General features: G+C 39.1%; 1 long non-coding RNA gene across 2 annotated transcripts; it reads right to left on the reverse strand.

Moving 5' to 3' along the window:
* Positions 1–3,508: 3,508 nt before the first annotated feature.
* Positions 3,509–7,084, reverse strand: LOC118698846 (uncharacterized). 2 transcript variants are annotated; one of them, XR_004981954.1, is made up of 2 exons: positions 6,968–7,084; positions 3,509–4,003 (listed from the first exon to the last, which is right to left on the reverse strand). It is a non-coding gene; the product is annotated as an uncharacterized LOC118698846 (long non-coding RNA). The 2 variants fall into 2 exon arrangements; XR_004981953.1 differs by lacking the exon at positions 6,968–7,084 and adding an exon at positions 4,350–4,432.
* Between the last annotated feature and the right edge of the window lie 9,107 nt (positions 7,085–16,191).

Raw genomic sequence — 16,191 nt, forward strand, 5'->3', positions numbered from 1 at the left:
AAAGCATTGTCTGCCACCTAAAAAGTCACACATTTGAAAGTTATTTTGCATCCAAAAGATTTCCTACTGCTAATAATCACCACAAAAGTAGCAGAGGATTTGACAATATACCCAGAAATTAATGTAATCAAAAAAAATGTGTTTTCAGGGGAAAAAGAGAACAACCTTTTAATATTTGTAGAAGTCTGGTAAAATAGCAATTGGTACAGTGAAGCTTGCAAGCAGCAAGAAAACAACGAGCAACTCTTCCCATTAATTATCTGTTATAACATTCATAAAGTCTCAGTATTTCAGACAAATTTAAATGAAGACATAATTCTCTCTGAAATTCAGAGGCATTATCAGATAAACAGAATTAATCAACACGCAGAATCATTGAATGCTATGGATTTTAATTCCAACGGCAGCTTTCCTATCTGCCCCATAACAATGTAATATTAACAGGGGTTTTTTTTGCAGTTCAGTGAAAGTTTAGGTCAATTTGTAACCCATTCACTGGTAAAACACAAGCTTCAAACCCACCCACATCAGAGCAGAGGAAATCTGGGAACAGCAGCAGGATGAGCCCGCTTGGCTCAAAGAAACCTCTCCAAAAAGGAGGAGAACACATCCCCGAAATGCTGGACAGACAGAGGGAGCACTGGGCAGCTCCACCTGCCTCTGCCTCCACACATTCACCGATGAACCCAAGCCAGGACAGGACAGAATTCCCAGAAATGCACAGGGCAGATCACCTCTGGAGCCAAAGAGCAAAGTTAAATTCCTGCAGCACTCTTGCAGGGTTTCAATCCTGCCTGCTTTCCCAATATCCCTTTTTGTTGCCTTTTCTACTTTTCATCACGCTTCTGCCGAGGTACAGACAGTAACCTTTGGCTAAAATTGAAGAAGGAAAGATTAATTTTGCTTTAACAAAGAAAGGTTAAAGGTACAAAACACGTACCTCGAGGTCTATCCACTCCAACACAAGTTATTCTTGATTTATTAAATGTATGTCCAAAAGAGTTCCTGTCCTAAATGCAAAGACTCTTGTTAGAAGAAAAATAATACAAATGCTCCATTTTCCCCCCTAATTCTCTGATTTTTACATTGTTTTATGTCAAGACTAGAGAAAAAAGAACCTTCCTGAGCACCTGATACTTTCCTTTAGCAGGAACAGCATTACTAGGAAAGCAAAATTGTGTAAGTCTTATTCAAAGAAATAGGTTCTATAGTTTAAAAAAAATAACTAATTGTAGCAGGCAAAAATGTAGCATTGAGAATTCTTTATTTCTGGTGGAACTGGGTCATAGCTGCACATGTACAGGCACATGAACAGAAGCTTCAATAAACAGGATTATTCCTATCAGTGTTGAAAAGAATATGACTAATTACATCTGAGGTAATTAGAAGCATAAACAATCTTTCAATGAAACTGGTGATCGGAATTTATTCTATTTTCTTTATTTTTTTCATCCCATCTCAGGTGCCTTCACCTCCAGGCTCACCTGGCAAGCCCCAGCCCTCACCTGGGACTGCTCCTCCCTTCTGGCTCTTATGGGTTTAACTCTCCTATGATTTATGGCCTTAAATCTCTTATGGGTTTAAATCCCTTATGATTTAACTCTCTGCTGGTAAGAGTTCCCCCCGCCCTCCCAAAATACTGCTTGGACAAAATTTTATGTTAATTTTTCAAAAATTCTCTTCCACCCCCCAGAATCTGTCTTTTATTTGCTCGCTTCTGAATAGATTTTTCCTTCTATTTTTTTTTTAATGGTGTCATGACTGATTTCTTTCTTTATCTGGGAAATTAGAAAACAAAGAAAAAAACATTAAAAAATCATGCACAATCTGCAGTTTTCCAACAAGAAGCAGCGACTCCTCCTACCTGCCACTGGAAATAGCTACTCAACATTATTAAGTACCTCCAGTTCCCCACAGCTAGACAAATCCCAAAGTACCTCCTTTACTGCACTTTTTTATTGATGAGGTTTGTCATTTTATGGGATGTGGTACAATAGAAAGCAATTAAGTCACTGATGCACACAAATGTTACCTTTTTGCAATGCGTCAGCAGCAATAATCTTCTTTCAAATATGCTGAGAAGCAGCTATAAACCTTCTCCTGCCAGAGGCAAGCTCTGGTGAGCCTCGTCGTGCTGAAAGTTCCTCACAGAAGGTGTTGCTTAAGGTCTGCATCCATCAAAAACAGAGAAAATTAAGGTGCACGAGCAGCTCCGTTTTGGCATGGCTCAAAGAGGGTGGCCACTGAATCATCCCTCAGCTTCCCAAAACTGTTCTTTTGATCTCTTCAGTGGCTCTGTGTGAGAACCTTGAGGAGGACATGAAGGCCAGGTGCTATTTTCATGCCTTATTCATCTCAGGAAAGGGCTGGGTCACAGGAATCGAGGAACCCCAGGATTTCAGCATTCCAGCTGCTGGCAGAACTGAACATTTTCAGGTGTAGACCCCTGATCTTAGTCAGGATTAAAACCTTTTTCCCTTAACCTTGGTGAAAGTATCACTTTCGACTTCACCAGAAGCAGAAAGAAATGAAAGTCTGATCCTCTCCTCAACCTTTACAAGTCAGCTAAATAAAAGGCATTACAGCATGCAATTGCTTGAAGCAGTAATATTCATTGAAATGAAGAATTTTTTTTCCCCCAAGTACCAGAGAAACACTTGATATTTGCTGAAGGAAATGGAAATATTTCATGGAACAATTTATAGAGGCGACATTTTCACTGGAAACAATCCTGCACCAAATCATTCAATCACAATTTATATCCAGAAGTGAAACGTTGGACAGATTAAAAAAGAAAAAAAAGGGGGATCTCATGCACAAAACTTGTTTCTGAATAAGCTGAGGCTGTAAACTCTGAGTGTCATTGATGGAGAAGCAGCTCCCAGGGCCAGTAATTCCAGCAGTGAGAGCCAGGCCTGGGGACTGCAGGAAGCACAAACTGCTCCGGAGTCATTTTGATTCCAATTGCACTTTATGGCCCTGTGGAAATCACTTCATTTCTATCTCCAGGTTTTTTTTTTCATTTCTATCTCCAGTTTTTTTCATTTCCATGAGGAGGAGGATGTGCATTTTCCTATAAACCTCTTTCAGAGGGGTGGTGGGCAATTACTTATGACTTGCAAAGCTTTCTGTGGTAACAAATCTCTTTTGATCAAACTGTGTGTTTTTAAAAGCCTGCCATTTTCATGAATCTACCTCCAAATGGCTCATGGCACCAGGAAATTTAACCTGGACCTTGATTGTACTTCCAGACTGAAATAAAAGTGACCTAAGAAAATATAAATGAGTTATTTCAATATCAAACATTAACCCTCATTGTGTCTGGGGAGAATTTTCTCAGCATCAGTGACGATGATGTATTGCAGGACCACTGCAATTAGCAGCACTGTAAGCTCCTAACTTAGCAAATATTCCCACTGCAGGAACTTTAATGTATGTATTTATCTATATATGTGTGTGTGTATGTATATATATATATATATATATATACACACACACGTCTCCCAGATGAGTTTGTCAACGATTTTTTTTTATTATTTTTTGGTACACTTACATTTCCATTTCATGTTTTACATTACATAAACACACAGATGGAAACTCAAACATGTCACGAAATATTCCAGCCAGTAACTCTGAGATACTGCTTTGCATTTTATACCAGCCTTCATTTTTGCCTCTTCTCCTAAAGCAATTAGCAAACAGTTGTTCCATAAGCTGACAAGGTAGGAACAGGAGTGAAACACTATTAAACCCAGAGCTGTCCTTCAAACTTCAAGCATTTAATGGAGTTAAAAGCAATGGCAGATTCTGTGCCCTGCCAAAAATAAGATGCAGGACACGCAGAGCACAATTCCTCTTTTACCACCACCATTCTCCTGATGTGCATCTTTCTCCTCAACAGCTGCAGAGAGACTCTAGGAGCTGAGAGTTCTTCATCTGGAAACTGCAGAGAGCTGGGAGAGTCCTTGTTCTCCCACCTTCATTATCTTCAACTGTGCTTGACCTATGTGACCACAGCAGGTTAAACATGGTCAGGATCAGTCTCAGAAGTAAATTTCTAACAGTACTTGGATTAGTTATCACCTAGGAATACTGAGAGTTTCAAACATAGGATCTTGCTTTTCATACTGTTTTTGTTATTTTATTTATATGTACAACTGTCCTCTAAAAATGCATTCACCTTGTGATTATTTCTCCCTTGACTGGAAAGCACAATGACATAAAGCCTGGACATTTTTTCACTATATTTGGCATATTCCAATAACCTCAGCCTTTCTTCCTGTGAGCAGCTACCTACAGAAGCTACTCTAGCCTGCAGTGAATGGCCTGAGCAAGAGAAAAGCACTTACTTTGTCCCCCAAGACCAAAACCTTCCAGTCCCTACTTTCAAGTTGCTCTGGGCTGGAGACACAATTCCATTCTGCTAAACTGCAGCACCATCCATTGCTGCAATTCCACAGGGTCATTCTTTATGTAAATTCTCATTAGGAGAGGCTTGGGTAACATTACATTTGCAACATTCCTCTCCAGATTCTGTGTTTTGAAATCCAGCTCCAAGGCTACAGCAGCTCTTTCATTAACTCACAAATGCCAGGCAGATCACTTGCTTGGCAGCCACACACAAGTTCTTTTGGAATGTTTACAGGCAAAAATCCTTTCCCTTGACCAAAACAATAAAAGGAATTATGCCCACAAGCTTTGGTCTGAGGATTTGTACGTAGGGCAGCTGGAACAGAGAGTTAACGGGAAGTCAGTGCTGGCTGATCCAGCTCCACACAGCATTGCAACCCCACCGACCTTCTGAGGGCAATGTGGCACCATTATCCACTCCAAATGGGGGCATCTCAAGAGAGAAACCGACAGCACTCATTTTTCTTAAATGTTGTTTTTTTTTGTGCATTGCAACACAAAGGATGCTTGTAGGAATGGCAATAATTAATAGATTTAAATGAAGCCACAGTTAGAAAGCCATTAATATATTCACTTTCCACAGATTTTTGAGCTAGAGATATTGAGCAAAGTATGAATCTCCAGCCCCAGAGTGGCAAATTAGTTTCCACTAAATGATCTAATACTAGATTGCATGGGTCAGCTCTTTGTAAAAATGTGTTTTTAAAGAAAAGAAATTTTAAAAAAAGGAAATTTCCTTTTTGCTTGTTACAACAAAATGACTTAATGACTGAACATGGCATTCAGTGCAATGGTTCAGTTGGGGAAACATCATCATGTCAACTAAACCTAATCAAAGCTTGGACTTGATCTTGGAGGTCTTTTCCAGCCTAAATGAGTCCCTGATTCCATTCCTGTTTCATTTTGATTCCATCAAAGGTCCTGTCATGTCCCTGTGTTCTAACATTTTCCAAAATGAGTAAGCATTAAAGAATGGCCATGAAGGAACTTGGCTGAGCTGCTGAAGGATGCTGTTTTGACAAAGTTTTCTTAGCATGCCAGAGTTTTTGGAAACTCCATTGCAGAGGCCATGGGTGCACAAACCGAAAAACCTCATGGAGTGCTGTTGGTAAGCGATGCCACGGTGGTTTTTAAGTACCACAGTAAAGAATTGCACAGAGCAAACCAAGAATTCCTGAGAAAAAGGAATCCCATCACTCACCCTGCCATATTCCAGGGGAAAGGTGCCAAGCCCTGGACCCTTTCTATTGCAGGAAAATCACTTTCTTCTTTTGCATTTACTCTGCTTTACATGAGACTGAAGCCAGGCCTCCCATTCTGGATAGCTGCACTAATTAAGCTAATTAGCTCTTTAGATCAGATTTCTTCCCATGGACTGATGAATATTAGATTATTTAGAGCACAGTCAGCTGCCAGAAGGCAGTGAGATGATCCATCCCCTGAACAGCCAGCGCAACTCAGGTGGAACAGGAGTTTCACCTCAAATCCCGCAATAAACACAGAACTGTTACACTACAACATTCTGTTCAATCCTTAAAACAGAGCTGGGCCAGCTTAACCCATAAATACCTGTCCTGCAATTACACAGAGTGTTTGCACATACAAGAGAGAGCTAAATTGGAAAATAAAAAAAAAAAATACAGCATCCTAAATCATTCTAACACATGGGCCAATCTGCTAAACTGAATCAATATAAAAGCAGTAAAGCCAGGCATCACAGAAAGACACAAAACATGGTGCAGACTTAAAATCTGTGAAGACAACTGGAGTCATGCTTACCTTAAATTACACTTTCATTTTAATTTTTACTTTTTACATATGCATGCATTATGGATAGCCCTAAAAAAATATTATTTGGTCTAACTATTATTAACCAAAAGATTTTGAATTGAAAATTATAATAAGATGCCATTTTACAGTTTGCATATCTGCTTACAAATAGGAAAAAATATATTTTAAGGCAGAATAAAATCAGACTCCTCTATGTAAAATTATAATTTTTGTGATTATAATACAAAATTGTAATGTAAGAAAAGAGAAAATTTCTGCTCATTTGCACACATAATTCAGAACTGCTACAGTTTAGCTGGTGATTACCTGAAGCACAAAAAAAGGACATTCTCAGACCTCTCATGACAAAATGTTCATATTTACATCATGCTCACAGGCAACAGAACTGAAAAAAAGGTTATGTAAAGGTTATGTAACATTGCAGATCTCAAATTAATTCTGTTAATACAAATACACTCTTCAGGAGGAAATCACCGTTTATGTTTTTAATATTGGGAACAGTTCCCTTGTAAAGGGACAATTGTGGATCTGATCAATTTTTCAGTTTCCTGCCTAAAATGTGACTATTTCACAGTAGACGTTGCTGTAGCATTTGGTGTTTGCTAAGCCAGGATCCTGAAGTTAGGATGGAAATTCTCCTTCAATTAAGAGTAAGAAAACAACCCTGGAATAAAGGGGTGATGGATATAGAACCGAGAGGGGGAATTGCAAGTGCTAAATCTTTTAGACTTCAGGTGAGCCCTCTGAGCGCCTGGCTGCCACTCACCTGGCACTCTGAGTAAGGGTGATCCAAAATGATGGGGACACACAGGATCCATGTAGGCAAAATGTTCACATGAGATTCCCCAGATCCATTTCCAGTCCCGTGCTATAAAATGCATTGGCTCTTCCAAGCTCTTCTGTTTGCTGCTGGGAGACAGGGAGATATGGATGCTGGTTGGAGGATATTTTTTAAATTTCAGAAGGAAAATTAAGTTATTTGGAATATTTTCAAAGCTCTTTGCATGTGTGCTTACCACAGTTTCCAACAGCATTTCTACGCCCCATTTTGAGAAGTTCATTAATAAAAACGCTAACCCTGTAGGCAAAATGCTCTCTAAACTGCAAGCTACAAAGCCCTGGACCAAAAAATGCACATTGGACAGTATTCCTTGGAAAAATGGCAGCAGCAGGATCAGACTCATTCCTGTGCTAGACCTCCTTCCACAGGCAGCCTCTGCCTTTGGATAAGTCATTAGAAAAGATGACATGTGTATCCTGGCACAACTAGGTCCTGGGGAAAAGTTGACAGATGTTACAGTATAAATCAGTTCTGATGCACATTGTGTTGCCTCCAGAGGCATCTTCTGGTCTTCCACAAAAGGTTACTGAACCATATATAATACAAAAATGCAGATACAATTGTAAGGAATAAATGTAAGGTTCTGTTCTACCCCACTTAGAAAGTCTAATGCATGAATAATGCTCCATCTGCACAGTGGTCAAATGCGACTGAAATTGATTTTAGATGTAGCACACGAGCAGCACAGACCTTAACAAGCTCTGTGACACGGGGGGCCTTGTCAGGAATCTGTACAAAATTCATGATACAAGAAATTTGTATCAATGAGAATCTGGGACAATGAAGAATGGGGGTTATATTACCAGAAACTTTTGTACCAAGTAATCAAAATGAATCACATACCAGAGGCGTTCTCAAGTAGAAGATAACAAAGTTTAGTCACATTAAATTTATAATAAACAAGTGAAACATGTCAAATGTGCAGCTACATATCCTGACCATTAACTTTTCTGGATGCATGAATAAAATGTGAGCAATGGAAACAAAACTGTCTTCTCTTCTGCTAACCTGTTTAGCTGGATAGAAGATTTTTTTTTTGGTTTTTTTTTGCCTGCAGCTTCAATTTTTCCACCACTTAACTTCATCAGGATCAGGGTAATCACACCTGTAACAATCTGGAGTGGTTTAGGATTCCACATATCACTCCTAAAACCTAGCCAATGATCCAATTCCACCTGGTGACTCTGCAGAAGAAAGAAAGATTAAAAAAATATTAAAAAAATGAAAAAAGCTGTAAATGGAAAACCAGCAAAATAAGTCACCTAAATCTTGGAAATACTCTGTGCCAGAGCTGGTGCATTTATTCACTAAAACCTGATGATCAACTACAGTCTTTCAACAAGCATTCATGAATATTTTACCTTCCCCCTGACCAATCCTTTTCATCAATATTTAAATGCCATTGATGATATTTACATCCATTGATGAGATTTACATCCATGTGAATTCCCTTTAACACATGGGTGACATTAGAACTGGGAGGCTGTGGGTGCAGTTTGGCTGCTCTGGAATAATAAATGGAGGAGACCAAAGCTTCTTCCTCACTTCCCTGTGAGCTGATGGTTTCAGAGCTCAGGCTGCAAAGCAGACTCACAAAATATGTCTGATCCAATATGTTCTACTCAGGCACCACAAATTCATGAACTAAAAGGCCTATCAGCCTACCAATTTAATACAGAGATTTATTTTTACATGTTGCAATGACATTATGAGCCACATAATATTTTGCTTTGAAAGAAAACAAGAGCAATATTTTTCAAATCGGGTTAAAATTTATACATTCACTCCATAATGTCTCCAGATGCTTTTCACTTCAAGATTTTGATTATGGAACCCATAGAATTTAAGGACAAGCAAACTAAATAAAAGTTAATATAATAAAACCAGTTAAATGTTTCTTTCTACTGTCAGTCAATTCAATTTTCACAGATAGGAAAGAGAAATAATTCAAATAGGCATCCACCCAGTCTCCTTTTCTGGATTTTAACACACTTTGTTCTGCATTCTTCTAAATGCATCACACTTTAAAGTGGTTAGGGATCATATTCCTTGGCATATAAAGATTCTTCAGGACAGATTTATACAGAGGGGACTGCAGCAGCTTGAAGGATGGAAACTAATAACATCAGCACAGCATGCATATCATTTTGTGCCCAGAAACTTGGCAAGACTAAGAGTGTTTTTAGTGGAATGTGGCTGTGCTAATACTCCCTCCTGCGAACAGCTCCTCTTCACTGGATAATCAAGATCTCCACGCAGCCATCTGAGATGGCTTTTCACAGAGCTGCTCTCAAAAATGAAATTATCTTCATTATTATTAATTTCATGAAAATAAATTGCCTCGGAGTTTAGTGCTAATTACTGTCCCTGTCATGTGGCCCAGGAAGGGGAGGTGTGGAATCTTATGCAACAGTCTCAGAGACACAAGCACACCTTGCAGGGTGAGGAAATGCCTTCTAACAACCATTACAGAAATCTTCAGCTAAAATATCTCCAGCTGCAATTACCTCACAACACATCCTCTCCCTTTATTTTAAACTCCAATTCTATTACTTTTATGTTTGGAGACAACTCCAAGCTAAATGTTGCCATTTCTCTACTGTGTTTTACAAGATGCCAACAAGCTTACATGGCTGACAAGCATGGCAACCCACACGTGAATTTTGGCACATCTGGGCTTTAATTTCCTTCTTTTGCAAATCAGAGTTTATATTGAAATGCTACTGAAACAAGTATTAAAAAGCACCTGTGAGAACCCATTCAGCCTCAGAGGTTTGTGCCCTGACCTGACCTGCAGAGGAAGGAAAACTCACTGACCCTGATTCCTGTTATCACCTGAGAGCAGGCCAGATAAGCTCTTGGATCAAATTAAAGATACTCCAGCCTAAAATCACCTGCCAAGTGCTCAACCATGGGCTCAGGCTGAGCTTAGTGTCAGCACTGTCCTACAGGTCACACTGGGTGGCAGCAATACCTGAGACAGGAGCCCTGCCCCTGCCTGCCCTGCCCAGGGGGATTTATTCAGGATTCATCTCTAAAATCGAGCCCCGGGGTGCTGCGGGCAGCAATCTGAGCAGATCAGCTGGGTGAGACTGAAACCACCCGGCAGCTTGTGGAAAACCACCACACTGATAACGGCCCACCCCCTCAAAAACCAGCAATTTTGAAAATGGCTGGTTCTGTTCTCTGACCTTAAAAGTGATGAGAGAAGGAAGCTGGAGACATCTGAAACACAAACCAACCCCACAAAACCCTAATTCACGTTGTTTCAGTCAAAGAGGAGCCCCACAAGGCTGTCTGCATGAGAAGAGGGGAATGAGGAAACTCCTGCTGCTTTTAGTGCCTTTCTATAAACCACAGTCAGCAGAACTAAACAGTATTGCACGACATTTTCTGCATAAACAGAGTTTAGTAACTGCTAGGTAAGAGAAATAAAAGTTAAAGGAGGAAATACTTCTTGCCATTCCCTCTTCCCCTCTCCCCTCATGCCAACAATGAAGCTGATCAATAAATCTTAAGGCTTGCTTAGGTAAAAAATTAGGAAAGAAATAATTTACTGAGAAATCCCTGTCTGGGTACAGGTGTAAATATCATTTTAGTTCAATAGTGAACCAAACGCAGCACAAATCACCAAGTATATGAAAATAGCTACCACTTAAACAGCATTGCAAGCAGGTAAGTTACACTGTACACCCCTGAGGCTTTGGAGATTGAAAGTAAAAAACACTACCTCCGTAATTCTTTGGGTTTTTAAACCCAAAGGATTCCTTCAAGGTATGCTATGCAATGAACACTTCAATTTTATGAAAAACTCACCTTGTATATTTACAGGGGTTTTAGAAATATCTATTTAAAGGTGGCTTTAGAGATATCTATTTAAATAATAGAACACTTATTTTTCTCACAGTTTGAGAAAGCAAACATGAAGTTTCATTAAATATGAAAAATGAGACAAAATGACAAACACCACATCTATCACAACCTCATTCAGTTAATTAAAATCAGATGCTCAGCTGAGTAATTTTAATTAGTAGTACTGGACACATTTTCAATTGTTTGGAATCAGGAGTTTTTAATAATTTATCCTCATTTCTTGGAACTCAGAAGTATACTTCACTCTTGGACCTTAAATGCGTATGCCCATAAATTTTACCCATGAAGCATGAATTACTGTAACTGCTCACAATTAACAAGTGGCTAAACAGGAGTGGAACAGGGCTAGGGTGTGTGAACTGCAGCTCTTCATTGGGAGCTTGATGGAGTCAGAGTACATTGTTTCCTTTTTTCTTAATCAAATCTCAAGTGCAGATCTCCTGTGAAAGCACTTTTTGTTTTCAGATTAGTTAAGGTTGCACTTCAACTCACTTACAGGATTCCCAAGGGACCTCATGAAGTTGTTTTTTCATCCAGAGTGGTGTAGCTGTACTTTTGACCTCAGCAAGCAACCAAAATACCGACTGACTTGTTTTTCTTAGGAGGAGAAATGGATATTGCCTGATACTCTGTTAACTGAGAATTTGTTATCTTATAAAATAGAAATTCTTGAGATCAGGAGATACGAAGGCACAAAAATCTTTGTCTTCAATAATATATATATATATATATATATACATGTTTTGATCTGGTAACTGCTCCTTTTCAACACTAAATGGTAACGATTTCTCACAGCTGTCTTAAATGACATCTATCCTGCATTCTTAGCTGAATTATACTCAGCTCATAACCACCAAATACAAACCAAATTCTTTCCCTGCTAAAAATGCTGCTAAAATTGCTAATTCAAGTACTGAGGGCTAGGAAATGTCCCCAGGGTTTCCTGTTCAACCTTGCCTCCACCTCCAGGGCACCATTAAATACTGTTAATTTTTAATAGGCTGCTAATATCCCAATTTTTATCCCACTGACTCCATCACTGGGGAGTCATTTTCCCACTGAAGCAGCCACATTCTTGATTTCAGCTGGTGTCAAGTGAATGCTACAGAGGTTCCAAAAAAACAACACAGGGACTAATGCTAAAAGAATCAGAACACCTCCCTCAGCTTGGAGATCCTTGATTCCCTTCGTTATCCTCACATCAGACCAGGCTCAAGCACAAAGGGTTAGTCAGGGATGTGCAACCACGTGCAGAATTTCTCAGCCTAATGCAGTCAAAAAAACAATATATTCACTGTTTGCACAGTCCCCAGCGCTGCTGCTGAGATTCTCATGCATAATTTTGGTTTAACAGTCAATCTTGTTAATATTTTTTATAGGGACAAAGTGAAGTGCCACTGTATTAGTCTGCCCGCATGACAGCTCAACCTGAAAGCAGAGTGTTCCACTTCTTCCCCTGGAACATCTGTGGAGTATAATTATAATTAAGCACGTCTTGAATATTAATTGTTCTAATGTCACTGATGTAATGTCCTAGGATACACTGAATCAGTTCTGTTTCAAAGTACTGTTTTATTTAAGAGCTCTGCCAGATGTTCTCATCATTTCACTTAGATTTTTCCACCAGGAAAACAGTTGCTGAGACTTGTGAATCTTCTGCCTGTGCCAACTGTCAAGGAAATAATTTCATCCCCAAAGAGGAGGCAAAATCACCAAGTTTGTTTCTTTTTTTTTTTGTTTTTAAGGAAAAAGAGAAGTGATGTTCCAGAAACATTTGTACTGCTGTTGGCCCAGAAAAGATTTTGCTGAGAACAACACAATTATTGTAATCTTGGGCAACAACGAGCCCCTTAATTCACCCAAGTCACCACCTTAGGTTTTCATTTGCATCTTGTTTTCCACCATATCATGCAGCAGGAATTCAATGCAGCTGGTTTCAGAGTTACAGAAATTAGAAATGACCATTTTGAAGGACCATATCCTTAACCAATACCTTGTTGTATTTTTGCTGTCTTGAGTGATCATATGCCAGAAAAGAGCACCTGGGGATCCAATCCCTCTGTAATCAACAACTTTTGCAATAGTGGAAACTCAACAACTGCTGAAACTAAAACATATTTTACAATTACTGATTCTGATAGTCCCATAATACTGAATCTAAGGTCACTTGCATTACTTCACAGCTGAACTACTTTAAACATGTTATTTGAGTTTATTTGTAAAGAACAATAACAGAAAGGCTTTCTCATCAAGGTTCAGAAGGCAGTGAATGACTGAAACATCAAACCAGGCCTCAGTTAGAAGCCTATTTGCTTGACATATTTGTTCTGAAATAGTTCCTTCAAAGAAACTACTTCAAAAAAAAAATGCTGAATACCACAGTAATTAAGGATTTGATCTCATAATGTGGCAAGTGCCTTTCAAAAAGCAGTAAGTTTTCTGCTATGTATTGTTCTCAGCAAGGATGCAGATTCCACAGAGTGGGTTGGAATGTTCAAAACCCACAGGAGCTTAACATGGACTCGGCAGGTTTGTGAATCTTGGGTTGGACTGAGATGACCCCCAGACACCTTCCATAGGTTCATCCCTAGGTAAGACGATTTTGATTAGAAAAGCACATTTTTTCATTTAACAATAGAACACTAAGCAGTACTTGTCAAGTCTTAACAAATTCCAGTGTCCTCTTGCCAGCTGATGAAGAGAGAAGAAAATTAATTCCATTACCTCTACTAATAGAACAGGTTTGCCAGAGAGTAACTCTAAACAAATGAGCACATGAAAAAAACTATCAGGAGTTACTGGGCTGCTCTTTATAAAGCAGACTTTTGTTCTATACCATTGCCGTAATTTTCAAGCAGGTCTGACCTTGCAATCTTACAAGCTGCACTATCAAAATCCATTTTCCAGTGACTGATTTGCAGAAGTTCACAGAATTACCATCAAGGCTGGGCACCAAAGCTGCAGATCCATGATTTCAGTGCTCTGTAACTGCTCCCTCCCTTTGGGGGACTCTGCAGCTGTCCTCACATCAGCAAAACAGATGGGAGCATTTTTTATCTCAACAAAGTAAGTGAGCCTATAGTGCAGTTGCTTCCACAGAGAGCAAAGGTTCCCTTTAATGGGCTCACTGCATCCTCATTTCCATAATTAATTCTGTTAATCAAGAGGCTGAAGTTTAATCCTGCATCCTCTCTTTTAGGCTAAACCAAAGGCTGATGGCTTCACATCTCATCATGACACAGGTACTGCTGAGCAAACCACAAGTTTCCACCAACATGAACAGCTCTGCTTCCACTCAAAGCCTGACTCACAGGAAGGAACGTAATTAAGGAATGAACATTAATTCTCCACAAACTCCCTTTTTTTTAAAAATATTACCTTGCCATAAAATACATTCATCATCAAACTTTATCATTCTAGTCAACAACACTCATGGTTTGAAACGTGTCCTGCTCTTCAGCTGAACATCAAAGTGAAAATATGAAGTAATTTCTAATTATAAACAACTTGAAGAAACAGCAAGTCTATTTCTCGTTAAACATACTTAATATTAAAATAGATTTTGCTTTTCAGAGGAATTCATATCCTCAGATCTTTCTGTTCTCACTCTCTGAAAATGTTCCTTTGAAAGTGCTACTGTGTTCAGCTGAGGTCACTATGTACAAGTTCCTCGAGTGGCTGAAAAGCACAAAGATTGAAAATACTACAAACAGTTGCTCTAGAAATCCCCCTAAAATGTCTATTTCTTGTATTTAAAGTGCTGGTAATTTTTCTTTCCCTATTAGCAATATGTGCTAATTGCACTTTAAAAAAATTCAAATAAATGTTAGAAAACCATAGATAACATCATGTGCATCCTGCCTTGTGTGACACTTGACTCTCAAATATTGGCAGTTTGGTGTATTATTTTTAATTTCATGCATTATTAAGGACTCCTCATATGTAAAACACTTAAAGAGATACCCCTGGCAAGACACCCCTAATAATAAAGAGCAAACACCTAAATACATGGCATAAACACAAGAAATACAATTTAACTTATGAATTAGCACGTGTCTTGCTACATATTTCAACTCTGAAGCTTTAGAGTTTTATGACCATCATTGTTTTATCCAAATTTCCCAAAGCATTTGTGCATCTTGTACCACAAAAGCTGATAAACAACCTCTCTTTTCCAAATGGTGCTAATGACCTATCTCTACTCATGAAAGCAATCTCTTATTTAATGTGATCCCTCACATGAGGCAGGCTCCACCGAGAAATAGAAAAGAATCTTCCTTTGCAGGCCTGCCAGTAAAATATATTTGGACAGTGCAAGCTATAAACAAGATAATTTGTTCCTCATTACCTTGATCCCACTCAATACACTCTCTTTTGTTAATTATACCAATGTGCCCTCTGCTACATAGCTCCTTTTTTATTTTCAGCTAAGAAGTAAAAGAAAATATGGCTAAAGCAGAAAAGCTGAGGGAAAACCAGCTAGGAAATGATCTTTGAGTAGAGTTCAACGTCATCAAATTCTTATTGATTTCAAATTGTCAGAGGCTGACAAACACCCAGGTCCCTGTCTCTTGCTTTCTGATTTCATTACCTAATGTACCAGGCTGTGAAGGTTTTTAATGTGCTTACTTGCTGCCATCACTGCTGGACACAGAGCAAAGGCTTCTAGAGCTCTTCTTAATGGAGGCATAATGAAAATGGAAATGGAATGAAATGAAAATGAAAATAGTTGTTTATTAAATGATGGTACCTTAATATTACTTGAAATAAGTTCTCTTAAACAGCCTAAGCACAAAAGTAGGTTTGAAATTTCTGTGTGATCTTGCAACAGCTATTCTCTTTACTTCAAGACTAAGAGTGGAACCTTTCTGAGGAAGGTAAAAAACAAAAGATCACCTTGTGCACCACTGGAAGGTGCTCCACAAGCAGCTGGGCCACACTTCATCCATCCCCCCTTGTGGTGGTGCAGCAGATGCTGGGGTTTGGTCCCTGGTGATCTGCAAACCCTTCCAGGGACACTGCTGAGGACTGAAACAAAGAATTCAGAGCAGGACAATTCTATCCTGAACACTCAGAGGGAACTTCAGGGCATTTCAGGGCATTTTCTGTGACAATCCACAGGTGGCATCTCCCATTCTCAGTTCAAGGCTGCAGAGCTCCCCTCTGCACACGGGGGTGAAGTTGCTCCAGCTGGAGCAGCACAGTTACTTCACACAACCACTGCCTCAGCAAACTGAAGTTTATTTTGTGATAACCTGTGGAAAGTTGAGCAAAAC

Source organism: Molothrus ater, chromosome 14 (assembly GCF_012460135.2).
Source record: "Molothrus ater isolate BHLD 08-10-18 breed brown headed cowbird chromosome 14, BPBGC_Mater_1.1, whole genome shotgun sequence".
Taxonomy (NCBI): Eukaryota; Metazoa; Chordata; class Aves; order Passeriformes; family Icteridae; genus Molothrus; species Molothrus ater.